Source organism: Neofelis nebulosa, chromosome 17 (assembly GCF_028018385.1).
Source record: "Neofelis nebulosa isolate mNeoNeb1 chromosome 17, mNeoNeb1.pri, whole genome shotgun sequence".
Classification (NCBI taxonomy): domain Eukaryota; kingdom Metazoa; phylum Chordata; class Mammalia; order Carnivora; family Felidae; genus Neofelis; species Neofelis nebulosa.
In genome coordinates, this window is record NC_080798.1 from 57,248,656 (window position 1) to 57,264,149 (window position 15,494).

Consider the following 15,494-nt stretch of genomic DNA (forward strand, 5'->3'; position numbering starts at 1 on the left):
TTGTTCTCTTTGCCCTTTCTCTCCGGTCTACGAATTTGCTTTCGGAACCACAGCAGTGGCATAATTGGAATCCATCTTGTGTGATTTTTTTCCCCCCTCAGATGATTTAGAATTCGTTCCATTTATTTTCAAAGAGCATAACCCAATGACAGCATGATGGCGGGGTCTTGAATTGCTTTCCTGTCCACGGGTGGAGTGGGTGGGTGTCAGTGCTGATTCATTACTCTCTCAGCGGGCTCCTTTGTTTCGAAAGCCACCTGGAATTATTACCAGCAATAGAGCTCTAAACCAAAGTCAGCTTTGCATAAAAATGCATTTGACTTAAGGGAAAACGCACGATCCTGATTAAAAGTAACCCCCGGACGGCGGACTTGATCAGGAGATCACGTCTGAAGGGGAGCACGGTCCGTGACAGGGTGGCCGAATCCGGCTTGGACTGCGCTTTTCTAAGACGAGCAGGTGACACTGATTAAGCACCTGAAATTAATGGGCAGAGGGGCCATTAACACGCAGGGGACCGGTATGCAGACAGAGGTTGTAAAGCTGAAATTGTACCGAGTTGCACACACTTAGAACCTAATTTTAGAAACATCCTCCAACCCTTGGTGGGCATCTGCGCTTTTGTCATCGGGAGTCAGTAATTGAATTTTCTGGACGTTTTGACCAGTATGTAACTTTGTGAAGCCGATTACACAGCAGAACGCAATGCTTAGTCTGACCTTAAAAGCATTACCTTCTGCTGTGTGATTGGAAAACATGCAGAGAGAACCGCCCTTCTCACTGCCCTTGATCTGGGGGAGAGCAAAGGAAAAAAAACCCACCTCACTATGCCATGTAACCTAATAAGATTCATTTAGATTCTATGCAGATCATTTAATAACAGATTTCGTAAAACCTTAACATAAGGCGCCACCGTAAAACGTATTATCTTTTATTACCCATACAGAGAATGACATTTTAGATGGTGATAAATCGAAACCCAAGAAAAGCTATTTGCTTTCTCAGAGTGCTTGGTGAACACCACAGATACCAGTTTCCCTACATTATGCGGTGGCAGATTCGGCCCCCCAGAGCCACCTGTGACAGCCCCCAGCTGACTTTGCTGAGGCCCGTCTGAGCAACATTTTCTTGTCCCCTCCCCCGCTTTTTCTGGAAAGGTCATTCCGATCTAAACCTCACTGCTGAGGATTCGGTCGTCCCACCTTTACGGTCCCCCCTCTTCCGTCTTAGACACCCCAGGAGTCGTGACGAGCCAGGAGCTGAGCCCAGGGGTTGGGGCCAGCCACGGGGTATCTGCCATGAGGTTGAGGAGACCCCGGGCCACCAGCACCAGAGCATGCTAAGACCTCCCTTGATGTGGATGCCTCTTCAGGGGTAAGGCGGGGAAGGACTCTCCCTGCTGGTTCTTGGAAAGCCAGAGGCTGGTCAGCCTACCCTGCTCTGCATAAGCCCGCCCTCCAGAGACAGTTCAGGACCTGCCTTTGGATTGATACCCTCTGCAACCCAGGAAGGCAACCATCAGGCCAAGTTTTCTGTTTAGTGATCAGCCTAACCATCCCTTGATTTATTCATTCATCAAAAATTAACGGAAAGTGCCAGGCACTGAACGGGCCGTGTGACTTTTTCCTGAGGGGTTTAGAATTCATTCCGTTTAGTTTCAAAGAGTATAACCCAATGACCACATAAAGGCAGGGGCTTAGGGCCTCAGTCCCTCAGCAGCCAGGCACTGGGGATATAGCAGGAATAAGTCAGAGATGGGGTCCTCAGCCCCACCGAGGTCTATAGTGAATACTCCGAAAATGACTCACATACCGGAAAACACATATATTGAAGAGAAGACTCTCCAATACACCAATTTGGTACTTGCCACTTGGTAGATGGGAGGGTCTGGAGGGCCGTAACCAATGACCACAAAATCTGTGGCTTCAAACAACACACAGTTCTGGAAGCCAGAAGTCCAAAATGAGCTTCACTGGGGTAAAAAACCAAGATCTCAGAAGACTGGTTCCTTCTGGAAGCTCTAAAGAACAATCAGTCCCCTTGCCTTCCCTGCCTTCCGGAAGCTGCCTGCACTCCTGAGCCCATGGCCCCTTCCTCCCTCTGTAAGACCAGCAGTGTAACTAACATTTTCAAATTTCTCTCCCTCTCCTTCCCTTCCTCCCGGACCAACACATGAAGAGGAAATTGCTCTGTCATTAAGTCAACCAAGAGGGAAACATCCACCATAAAGTATAGACAGGGCTAATGCAGAAGAAGTGACTTCGGGAAGAGCAGGAAAAGTTTAGGGAGGAAGCAACATCTAAGGAAAGTGTATACAACTTTGGACAAGAAGCTTTCCGGCGGGGGGGGGGGGGGGGGGGAACGTGTAGAGACGGCCTCCCAGGCAGAGGGCACAGTGTGAACAAAGATGTAGGAACGGCCCAAGCTGGTAGAACGGCACAGAGTCCGGTGTTACGGGAATGTAACTGGGAGTGAGGAACGCTAGGAGGTCGGGCCGTGACAAGTGTGTCTTGTGTGCTTGAGGAACTTGACCACTATCCTGTAGCTGCTGCAGAGCCCCTGACGCATTTGGAGGAGGGTCCTGTGGTCAGGTGGTTGTTTCGATGGTTTGCTCTGCGTGGCGTGGAGTGGAGAGTGGTTTAGAAGGTAGCAGAGGGGCTGGTCTGGGATCTTCTGGAATAAGTCAGGTGAGAAAGACGGGGGAGCTGGAAGTCAGGCATGGCAGCGGCGGTGATAGAGAAAGGGGGTGTCCTCCAGAGGGAGTGGGGCCAAATCAGCACCCACCCACTGGGGGGGGGGTGTGTGCAGGGGAACTTCCGAGGACCCCCCGGGGGCCAGCTTGAGCTGAGGGTCCAGGAAGAAGGCTGTGTTGCCGGGAAAGATGAGCTGCCATTAGCCCACGGAAGCCGAGGGAGAACATCCCCACTGAGACGTCTAGCAGATGATTCTGGAAGTGGCTGTCTAGTGTCTTGAAGGGAGTATCTTTTTTCTAGAAAGGGCAAGGAAAGGAAAAGTTTAGCAAACAGTGCTTCCTGGTTTTCATTTAAATTGTATCATACGCAGGTGAGTTTCAGGTAAAATCTCTTCGAGGGCAGGTTGACCTGTCCTCAGCACATGCTCGTTGGGACGGTGCTAATCAAAGTGTGGTCTTCAACCTTACCAGCCTTACCTAGAAACTTCCCGGAAGTGCACATCCTTGGCCCTAGCCTGGACCTCCTGAGCCACAAGCACTGGAAGTGGGCTAAAAATCTGTGTTTCGGGGCGTCCACCAGGGGATCCCGATACGCGCAAGCCCAAGAAACCCCGGCTCAGACAGTATGTCTAAGCACCTACCCTTAGCAGGCATAACGTTGCCGTGACAATTCAGGGCCAAAAGGTTGGAAAACACAGGCTAATGGAGTCAACAGTGGACTGTGGAAACATAAAAACCATAAAGAAAGAAGGGCGCCTGGGTGGCTCGGTCGGTGAAGCGTCCGACTTCAGCTCAGGTCACGATCTCACGGTCCGTGAGTTCGAGCCCCGCATCGGGCTCTGTGCTGACAGCTCAGAGCCTGGAGCCTGCTTCCGATTCTGTGTCTCCCTCTCTCTCTGCCCCTCCCCCGTTCATGCTCTGTCTCTCTCTGTCTCAAAAATAAATAAACGTTAAAAAAAAAAAAAAAAACCCATAAAGAAAGAGCACCTTAGGTTTAATTTTCCTCCAGCTTTCAGGATCTGTATTTTCTTGTCTCTGACTGATAAAAGGGAGAAATTCTCAGGATTCCCTTACTCTGTTGCCTCACTGGTAAGGGAGGCTGTGACCCTTGAAAGCAGGCCTGGGCCGAATGATCTCGGAGACGCTCTCAAGAACCAATAGGCTGTATCTCGTCACCTCGCGAACCTGACTCCAGCCACGCCAGTGACCCTGTCTTAGCTGGCCACCTCCTTGCTGGTTCCCAGGCTCTCCTTCCCGCTCTGAATGCGCCCCCCATCATACTCATCCCCAGAAACTCAGCTCCAGCCTGCACTTACCCCAAGCCCCCGAGAAGCCACCATAGCCCCCACCCCTAGCTGTACCTGTCACACCCAGACCCACTGCCCACACATTCCACACGTACCACCTAGTGTCTTGTGGAGTTGCTTGTATGTGTTTTATATGCAGCCAGGCTCTGAGTTCTTTGAAGGTGGGGATTACGTTTTATATTTCTTGTTCCCACAGTGTCCTGACCTGAATCACAATCAGTCTTCGGTTGTTATTGAATGATGGAATTTAATAGCATTTAGGATTAATAGCCTCCCATCTTCTCTCATAGAAATTCACTTCCACATCAAGACCCCATCTCTGATCCTGTAGTAGGATATTCTTTTTCGTAGGAATGTGTCCTTAACGCCCCCCACCCCATGTCCGGGTCAAGTGGCCTCTTGTGTGTGATGCCACAGCATTCTTCTTACTCCCACCTTACCCTACTGAAATTAAGTGGGGATTATTTCTCTTTTTTTTTTTTTAACTTTATTTATTTATTTTAAGAGAGAGAGAGAGAGAGAGAGAGAGAGAGAGAGAATGAGCAGGGGAGGAGCAGAGAGAGAGAGGGAGACACAGAATCCAAAACAGGCTCCAGGCTCCGAGCTGTCAGCACAGAGCCGGACACAGGGCTCAGACTCATGAACCGTGAGATCATGACCCGAGCTCAGATCGAGAGTCAGACACCTAACCGACTAAGCTACCCAGGTGCCCCTCTGGGGATTGTTTTGAACTCCACATGGCTACCTTTCCTTATCACTGCTATCTAGCACAAAGTCTCATGCATAGTAAGTGCTCAATAAATGTTTGGTAAATGACATAACCCCCGTATGGCCTTCCTGACACCCCGTGTTCCAACCCCCTTCTCGTAGATATTCACTGGCACACTTAGGATAATATTTATCTCATTGTGCCTTGATTCTTGTTTATTTATCTTGAATATAAATGCACCAAAACATCACATCCGAGCAGAGTTACCTGAACCTAGTAAGACATTGTATGAATGTTTCAGTGGCATCAACCTGAATGTCACACGTTTACCATCTTGGGTCTAAAGAGGGTGATTTTTCCAAGTACGCAATGAGTGCTGTTGGCGGTTTATTTACTGTAACTCGTCAGTAACGTCGGAAAACATACACTGCTCCTGGATATGTTTTATTTGATTTTGGTGTCCCTCCACCTGAAATCTATCACTTACGTCATTCCAACTACATATTTCTAAGAGGCAGTGTTTATTTCCCTTGTTGCTTCCCCACCCTGCCAGCTTTGTCGGCAGCCAGTAAATCTGGGGAAATGGGCTCGGCCTTCTCCTTACCCAGAAGACCCCAGCCGGGAATAAAAACACAGCAGGTGACAGCCAAGAACACGAATGTTCGCATTAGCAGCGAGGAGCAAGGTGAACAGAGGCCTAAGGACGAACACAAGTCAAATGGACTCACGCTCTCTGTGGGAAGACGGAAGAAAGGCACTCAGCGTCTGCGGTGGGAAGAAGGCACAATTTACGAGGAAATGTATGTGGTTCCTGTTGGATTTATGGACTGCTTATCCCCCGTGTTATGTGGCCAGAGTGGATAAATCAAACTCCAGACAGACAGCAACTCGTTCTGCTTCAGATAATGTTTTCACCAATCTGTTTGCAATATTTATAGACCAGGTGCCAGGTGCAGCAAACCTGGAGAAGAATGTGTGGTCCCTGATCAGGTGCCATATTGTTAGGAGTCTTGCAATGCTCAGCTTGGGACAAGTCGATGAATAAATAAATAAATGAATCACATTATATCTTTGCTGTTAATCTCATGTTAATATTTCTCGTTAACAATACCTTGCATGTTAGACAACAAAGGTATTTTTTTGAAGATCTTTTTAAAATTTATTTCAACTTGTTTTTGAGAGAGAGAGAGAGAGAGAGAGACAGTAAGAGACAGAGCATGAACAGGGGAGGGGCAGAGAGAGAGGGAGACACAGAATCGGAAGCAGGCTCCAGGCTCTGAGCCGTCAGCACAGAGCCTGACGTGGGGCTCGAACCCACGAACCGTGAGATCGTGACCTGAGCTGAAGTCAGACGCTTAACCACCTGAGCCACCCAAGTGCCCCAATGTTAGACAACTAAGGGATTTATTGAAAAAGACTGCTTAAAGATCTCCTTGACTCCTGTAGCCCATTGATAAGCTAGAGCCTGCTCTCACTGGCTCAGAATAACCGATTGTGTCCACAGTAGTCTCTCCTTACCTGCTGGGAGATGTTCCAAGTCTCCTAGTGGACGCCTCAAGCCACAGATGGTACTAAATCCTACGTAGATTATGTGCTTTCCTGTCCATACCTGTGATAAAGTTTAACCTGTCAATTAGGCACAGGAAGAGATCAACAACAATAATAAAACAGAACCATTAAAACAATAAATACACTGGAAGTCATGTGAATGTGCTCCCTCTACCCCAAAATATCTTATTGTGACCACCACTCTCCTTGTGGTGACCTGAGATGATAAAATGCCCACATGATGGGCTGTAGTGAAGTGAATAACAGAGGCATCTGATGTGACGTCAGGCTGCTGTTGGCCTTCTGACACCATGTCAGAAGGAGAAGCGTTCGATTCCAGACCAAGGTTGACCACGGGTAACAGAAACTACAAAAATCAAAACCAAGGATAAGGGGGATCACTTTCCATCTGTGTGATCAACCACACCATGTCAGTAGCTGGAAATCAGCCACAGGAGGAGTATTTAAGCCACCAAAGTTGAACAACATTACAAATCAGGAGAACCTGTTGCTGAGCATTACAGACATACCACTCTGCGTAATTCATTATTTTGGTAAAACATATCCATAACTGACTAATTATTGTGTAACTCTGATGTGCCAGGCACTGAATTAGGACCTGGGAGATAAAGCTCTCAACAAGACAGGGTCCCTGACCTCCTGGAGCTCAAACGGGCAGAGTTAAGACAGCCAATAAACAAACAATCAATAAACAAGAATATGACAGACTGTGATTAAGTCCTGGGGGAAAACTGGATTCGTTATTTATTGTTGCATAACAAATTACCCCAAAACATAATGACTTCCAATCACAGACATTTATTATCTCATGATGTCTGTGCTCGGGAGTCTGGACATGTCTCAGCTGTGTCCTCGACCTGGGGGGCTCTCACAAAGCTGCAGTCCGCACGTTTGCCCTGAATCTGCAGCACCATAAGAAGGTGTGACTGGGAAGGATCCGTTTCCAGGCTTGTGCAGTGGTTCTCAGCAGCATCCAATACTTTTTGACTATTCCCGGAGGCCACACTCCGTTTCTTGCCATCCCTTTAAAAGACTCTCCAGAAGATTCTACTGCATGGTAACGGCAGCCATCTGGTGAGCACTTTATGCCAGCCTCTGTGCTTGGCACTGTATGTTAACAGTCTGGAAGTGGTATCATTTTCCCCATTTTACAGGTGAGGAAGCTGAGCAAAAGCAAGTTAAGACGCTCGACCGGATTGCTCAGCTACTAACTGGTGCAGTCAGTTCCTAAGTGCTTGGCAGTCAGGTCCCTGCCTTCTTGGCGTTTCAGTGCAGTGAAGGGTGAGCAGCGGCCAATGAGCAGGAATGAGAGTAGAAAGTGGTGGAAACTCCCAAGATGGCAGCCCGACCGCGAGGGGCGCTGTGGCGCCGCATCCACTCGCCAGCTCGTGGCTTTTGTCCAAAGCTTTCCCTGGACCATGACCGTGAGTGAGCTGAGAGCGAGCTCTTGGCACAGTTGGGCCATGCACGGAAGTGCTCTATATCTTTTGTCAAAGATTCTGGGTTTCCCTGATCTGTGGATTGGATTCCACCTCCTTCAGAAGAAGTTCAGACTGCACTACCACAAGAAAGTCATGTTATCGATGGAGTCGAGCTCCACATTCAAGCTCAGAGACCAAAAGTTTTGCAAGGGCATCAAGCATCCGATGAAGGGAAAGATTTTTGAGACTCGTACTACCTATCCATTACATAAAGTCAATAAAAGTGAAAGAAAAAGCAAGAGAGGTAGAAATGTCAACATTGAGAGAAAGCGGGATGCCACGGGAAGAAATCCAGTTGGGACAAAGTGTAAAGAGAAATGTGGGGATGTATTCAAGACAACGCAGGAGAATGACAGGGTGCCGTGTGGGTTAATGGCAAAACCTTTTCCCATGTATCTTTTATCTGTTGATTTCCCCCACAGCTACCATTATGCTCGTTATTAGCGATAAATGTTCCGTTAAATGCATAGTCGTATGAATGTCGCCATAAAACATCAAAGGTCTGGTGATTGATTGTGTGCCATATTTAATGACATGGCTTGATTCTTGTTTTTTTCGAAATGAAATGTTTGGTTTTTAAAATAGCGTGATGCGTGAACCTGGCCTGTGTCTGTGGAGATACGCCCAAGGTTTTTTTTTCTTGTAGACATACCATCGTCCTTTTGTTCTTGGGAATATCTATTCACTGGTAGCTAGTTGACATCCAGGGGAAGATAACAAGTGCAGGACTGCAGAATGCAAACCAAGAGAGCAGCCTGACTCTCTCAGATATGTCGTACAGATCAAATAGCTGAAAATAAAATCAGAGAAGCCAATTCAATGTTCCCGGTTTTGACACAGTACATTTCTTGGTCAAAATAAAACCCTATCTCCTTGAGCTAGCGCTCCCCAAAGTATAAGCCATTGCCCGAGAATAAATGACTCTGGTTTGGAAATGCCACCGATATGCTCAGACCTTTGAGATATAATTTAGTTCAGGGCAACAGTAATATATCATCATTAACAATAATGAAAGTAAATCACCCACCTTGTTTGCTGCGCCCTAGCTAGGTGGTGGGGTCAAAAGCATGGCCCTTTCCCTTGAAAACTTTGTCATCCACTTAGGGAGATAGTAAATGGCCATTCAGAATAAAACCAAACAGGAAACATAGCCTTCATATTAGTCAGGGTAGGCTAAGCTCCTCTGTCAACTTCCCTGAAAGCTAAAGAATGCTTGGGGAGCCTGGGTGGCTGAGTCCGTTGAGCATCAGACTTTGGCTCAGGTCATGATCTCCCAGTTCGTGAGCTTGAGCCCCACATCGGGCTCTGCTTGGTATTCTCTCCCTCCCTCTATCTCTGCCCCTCCCCCGCTTGCATATGTGCGCACTGTCTCTTAAAAAATAAATAAATAGAAACTAGAAAAGCTAAACAGTGCTTTGTTTTTGGAGATCCAGGCCTCTTCCTTTCTGGGAAACGGAAAACGTGGAGGATTACATGGGAGGTTTGGGGGCCGCACCAGGGTCACTTCTGCCCCTGTTCCATTGGCCAGCATCAGTCCCCCTAGTTCATCTAGCTGGACGCCCTGGAATCAAAAGAACTAGGATTTGGTGAACGGGCAGCATTGGCTTACCACAGGTCCCTTTGGGTGCAGGCCACCGAAACCGATGCTGGCTGGCTATGGGGTCGAAAAGACTTCTCCTGAGCAAACCCTGGAGTGTGTTCCAGAATCAAGGGAGAAGTCAGAGCCAGAAGGCTGTACGATCCCAGATCTCAGCAGTGCAGCTCCTGTCCTTCCGGGTAGAGCAGCACCTTCAGCCTAACTCAGGCTGAAAGGCTTTCTTTCTTGCTTTCTTTCTTTCTTTCTTTCTTTCTTTCTTTCTTTCTTTCTTCTTAAATTTATTTGTTTGAGAGAGAGAGAAAGCATGAACAGAGGAGAGGCAGAGAGAGTGGGGGGGGGGGGTGGAAATCCCAAGCAGGTTCCATGCTGTCAGCGCAGAGCCTGATGAGGGGCTCAGACTCACGGACCATGAGATCGTGACCTGAGATGAAACCAAGAATTGGACGCTTAACTGACTGGGCTACCCAGGTGCCCCCTGAAAGTCTCTTTCTACCAGAGTTGACCACACTGGTGTCCCCATTGAGCCCTAAAAGAGCCGGGAGACATAAACACAAGCATCAGGTGAGATCCTTGTCCTGAGAGACAGCAGCTTGGTCTTGAGAGGACAGTGAGGCTTCCCTCCCCCGTGTTCAGTTCACCCACCAAGAGAGGGAACAGCTGGACCGCTGAAGGTCCCCCCAGAGGCAGGGTGAAGTACCATGGTGGAAGGGTCCTCCCAAGACATTCAAGAAGGCAAAATCCTTCTCCTGAGCCTGGGAGTAACGTGGAGAGAGGAAAGTGAAGGAGGCAAACATTGACACGCGGCCACGGGGACCTATTTCTCTGCATCAGCCGTCCTTCCTGGAGAATGGGGCAGCTGTGGGCTACTTAGGAGTCTTTTCCAGCAGAGGAGCAAGGGCAAGTGATGGCCGAGAAGTACAGAAATGAGCGCACGTACGTGTATTTCACTTAAGAGTTACCACAGGAGCTAGGGATTTATGGAAGGCTTCCTGGAGAAGGCTCAGCTGGCGTGGGAGGGACGTCAGATCTGAGTGGATACTATTTGTGTAAGAGCCAAGGAATTCAGGTGCCACTATCTTCTCAGTCTTTCCGCTTTCAAAGGAGGTTGCTTCGTTATTGTTAATGTTGTCATTTGCAAAAACAGTAATGTTTATCACAGAAAAAAAAAACACATCCCCAAATACTGATAGCCCAGTAGCCTTGTTATCTTAAGAGTTGCTTTTAAAGAAGAAAATTGGGGGGGGGCAGCACTTGGGGGACTCAGTTGGTTAAGCGTCTGACTTCAGATCAGGACACGATCTCATGGTTTGTGAGTTCAAGCCCTGCATCGGGCTCTGCGCTGACAGTGTGGAGCCTGCTTGGGATTTCCTCTCCCGCTCTCTCTTCCCTTCCCTCCACCCCCCGACTTGTGCTCACTCTCTCTCTCTCTCTCTCTCTCTCTCTCTCAAAAGAAATAAATAAACTTTAAAATTTTTTTTAAAAAGAAAAGTTGGAAACAACTGGATGGGTGACCATCCCGTAAGGAAGGGTTATATAACAAGAATAGACAGATCAATAATCACTAAGGGTGGGAGTGATAGGGCGTGACAGCTTGCACAGCTGTGTCGTTGGTATCATTTGTTTAAATATGGGTGCATATAGGGGCGCCTGGGTGGCGCAGTCGGTTAAGCGTCCGACTTCAGCCAGGTCACGATCTCGCGGTCTGTGAGTTCGAGCCCCGCGTCAGGCTCTGGGCTGATGGCTCGGAGCCTGGAGCCTGTTTCCGGTTCTGTGTCTCCCTCTCTCTCTGCCCCTCCCCCGTTCATGCTATGTCTCTCTCTGTCCCAAAAATAAATAAAAAACGTTGAAAAAAAAATTTAAAAAAAAAAATAATAAATATGGGTGCATATAGGGGTGCCTGGGTGGCTCTGTTGGTTGAGCAACCGACTTCAGCTCAGGTCATGATCTCGCATTTCGTGGGTTCGAGCCCCACGTCAGGCTCTGTGCTGACGGCTCAGAACCTGAGCCTGCTTCAGATTCTGTGTCTCCCTCTTTCTCTGCCCCTCCCCTGCTCACGCTCTGCCTCTCTCTCTCTCAAAAAACAAATAAATGTTAAAAAATTAAAAAAAAATACGTGTGAACATAAAGTGCGTGTGTGCCCACACGCATGCATGTGTGTGATGTGGAGGGAAAGGAAGGAGACCACAGACCAGTAATGACAGTCACCTCTCGGCGGGGGGGTTGGAGAGGGGTGGAGGAGAGCCCTCACTTTCCACTCCAGAAACGACTGTATTATTTCCAGTTTCCTTCCAGTAACTGGATATTCCTCCAAAAATAAAAACACGTTTTAATAGTGGCCTTGAGTTTGCCAGAAAATTGAGACTTTGGGAACATCACATCCCAAGCCTTGCAATTTATCTCCTTAATTGTCTAATTGATTTCCTACTGGGTTGGTCAATCTATTTCTCATTGCAGTCATAAACTTTTATTTACTTCAGGAGACAGGAATTGGCTGGTTCACTTTTTTTCCATCATTTATAAAATTTGTTAGATTACAAGAGAGTTAAAGCCAGTGTGTCCGTCCCTTTGAACTGCCATGAGAATTTGTACATGTCTGTGCTCAGCCTTGACTCCGTTTTCTCGCAGTTCTACAGAATATGCCTGCCCTTGACCCTGAACTTCTCTAGAACTATGCCTGTCCTTGACCTTGAACTTCTCTAGAAGTATGCCTGCCCTTGACCCTGAACTTCTCTCAGCTCCTTGAAGAAAGGAACTCTATTTTCCCATCTCTGTATCCCCAGCACAATATTTAAAATTTTTTTAATGTTTATTTATTTTTGAGACAGAGAGACACAGAGCATGAACGGGGGAGGGGCAGAGAGAGAGAGGGAGACACAGAATCCGAAGCAGGCTCCAGGCTCCAAGCCGTCAGCACAGAGCCCCACGCGGGGCTCAGACTCACAAACCATGAGACCATGACCTGAGCCGAAGTCCGACGTTCAACCAACTGAGTCACCCAGGCACCCCTCCCCAGCACAATTTTTAGACTAGATGTTTAATAACTTCCAGTTAAATGGACACAAAGACTAATGAAGGAAAAAATTAGAATAACTGTCTCTGGTCCAAAAAAAAAAAAAAAAAAGTTTCTGTGGAGGGAAAAATGTTAAAAGGAAAAATAATGTATTCAAGAAATGATTGCAGTGCTGTTGTGAACAGCCTATTGTGATCCCCTAGCATCATACAATAGCTCTCACACTTTCTCGCAAATAACCAGATAATTGATCACAGTGTTAGTTGCAGTATTAGTCAAAACTCCCTTGTTGCTACTCATGGAACATTTAATTTAGATGTCTTAGGGAAAGGAGAAATTTATTAGCTCATAGAACTCACAAAATATGAGGGGAAAATTCTGGCTTCAAGGATGATTATTAAACGACTCGAGTAAGGCTGAAGAAACTCCATCTCTGTGGTATCTTGTCCCTCGGGCTGACTTTCTCTGTGTGGTTGCAACAGATCTATGTCCCACCCCCTCCCAGGAAACAGAAAGAGGACTTCTTTTACCTAAGAGCGCTAAAGGAAGTAGGTGCTACAATTGCGTTTCAATCCTAGGTGGCCTAACTTGGGTTATGCGCGCATCACAAGATCATGGGAGCGGGAGACCCCCCGATTGTCCAGGCCCGAGCCACGCGACCATCCCTAGTTCACGGCTAGAGTCAGCCCTACCTGAACTCCACCTGTGCGGAGAGTGAGGAAGGGGGGACGCCCCCAAGAGGAATCATAGCATAGGTCCGAGGGTAAGAGGAAATGGACACTGGGAAGCCAAAGCAGCACGTAGCCGCTACCATTGTTGTGCGTGTCCATAGTAACCCACGCTGTATGTTGGGGCCGGGCAATGCTGTGAGGAATTCACAGCCCTGTTAGATAGGAGCCATCACAGGACCACGCTCGGCCCCCACTTTGCTTCAAGCAGCAAAATCAGCTGTCGTTTAGGGACGAACCATGCCCGGGATCATACATGCTTTGGTGGCACTGATAGGAAAATTGATTAGATCTTCTAGGCAAGCAGCAGTGAATTACGAATACAGGTGACCCTTGAACAACACCGGTCTGTACTGTGTGGATAATATGTGGATTTCTCTCATTCAGTACAATACAATTCTATGCATGCGTTTTCTCTTCCTTATGATTTTCTTTTGTCTAGCTGGCTTTCTTGTAAGAATACAGTGTATAGGGGCGCCTGGGTGGCTCAGTCGGTTAAGCGTCCGACCTCGGCTCAGGTCACGATCTCGCGGTCCGTGGGTTCGAGCCCCGCGTCAGGCTCTGGGCTGATGGCTCAGAGCCTGGAGCCTGCTTCTGATTCTGTGTCTCCCTCTCTCTCTGCCCCTGCCCCGTTCATGCTCTGTCTCTCTCTGTCCCAAAAATAAATAAACGTTAAAAAAAAAATTTTTTTTTAAAAAGAATACAGTGTATAATATGTATCTAACGTACAAAACCTGCGTTAACTTATTATGTTATCAGTAAGGCTTGCGGTCAACAGGAGGCTCTTAGCAGTTCACTTCCGGGGAGTCCAAAGTTATACGTAGATTTTCAGCAGCATGAGGGTTCAGCACCCCTAACCCATGCTTCGTTCAAGGGTTAACTATGAAGAGCCTTAAAATGTTTATACTCTGACTCAATGATTCTACTTCTTGGAATCTATCGTTCAAAAAAATAGTCAAAATATATCAAAAGCTTCTTGAATAAAGACGTTCGTTGTAGGGGCACTTGGGTGGCTCAGTCGGTTAAGTGTCCAGCTCTTGAGTTTGGCTCAGGTCATGATCTCACAGTTCGTGAGTTTGAGCCCAGCATCGGGCTCTGTGCTGACAGTGCAGAGCCTGCTTGGGATTCTCTCTCTCCCTCTCTCTGCCCCACCCCTGTTCATGTTCTCTCTCTCTCTCTCTCTCTCTCAAAATAAATAAATAAAACTGAAAAAAATATTTTTAGCAAAGGTGTTCGTTGCAGTGTAATTTGAAATTGTCAGAAATGCTTACAGACTAGAAATAACCTAAAGTCCTAATGATAGAAGATGATGAAGTAAGTTATATATTATGCATATCATTATATTTTATGCAACCCTTAAAATGATGTCAAGGAATGATACTGGGAAGTGATATTATGTGGGGAAAAGGACTAAGTTTGCCACAATCTCTTCAATATTCAAAAATACTCAAATTTCTTATTTTTATGGCGCAGTGCTTCCAAAATCATGCAACATTTTATTAGAAAAGTAAAAATGTTATACAAGTAATTAGACCCGGCGAGTGGCTACTGTTTGCCCAGAGACGCTCAGGAAAGATTTTGAAAATGGGCCAATTGATTGGCTTCATATGGTCCAAGCTGCAGAACTTACGGCACATAGTAAGCCCAGTCCAACTTGTGGGTGATGATAAGGAGAAAGTCACTTACATGAAGCTGACGATTTTCCAGCTTCCAGCTGGAGTGGAGACGGAACTGATCTGGGCACAACCAGAATCCCCTCGATCTGGATTTGGTGTCAAAGTCTGTGTGCACTCAGCAGTTAGAGAACTGTGAGGACTTCCAGTCTCCTGGAGCTCATTTCACAATATACACATGTATCAAATCATCATACGTATACCTCAAACTTACACAATGTTATATGTCAACCGTATTTCAGTAAAGATGGGTGGGCGCAGGGGAACATTGTGAATAATCCTGTCCAAGGAGTGTATTAGCACCCCACTCGTTCTCTCAAATCTAAGAATTTTGAGCTTTCCAAACCATACAACAGAACTCCTACTCCTTAAGTTAGTAGCTCAGAGGCTCTTAGTTAAGAAACAACCAATTAAAGATGCCCTAGGGAGCCAGCGCCTTTTAAAAATACTGGAAAGTTTTGGGGACAGCTAGCATTGAGTTATTAAAATACACATTGTAAACTTCTGGCTTTAGAAGGAAATTCTAGATCCCTGCTGTGTTTTTGGTTTTTGCTTCCCACGGTGTTTCTTAATTCTTAGTTCGTATAAGCAGTTGCCTTTGCAGCCATTGTACCGACAGGACTATTGACGCCTGGCAGGACCTTTTGTTTTTGTTATTGACGCTGATGCAGCTTGAACTCTGTGAGTAATTAAGCAAACACTCCAAAATGGTTTAAGCAAATAAGGAA

The 15,494-nt window shown here is 46.9% G+C and overlaps 1 protein-coding gene across 2 annotated transcripts in view; it reads left to right on the plus strand.

Annotated features, from left to right (window-relative positions):
* CDH13 (cadherin 13) overlaps window positions 1–15,494 on the plus strand; it is a 1,101,550-nt gene that overhangs the window by 935,668 nt on the left and 150,388 nt on the right. The window lies entirely within an intron of this gene.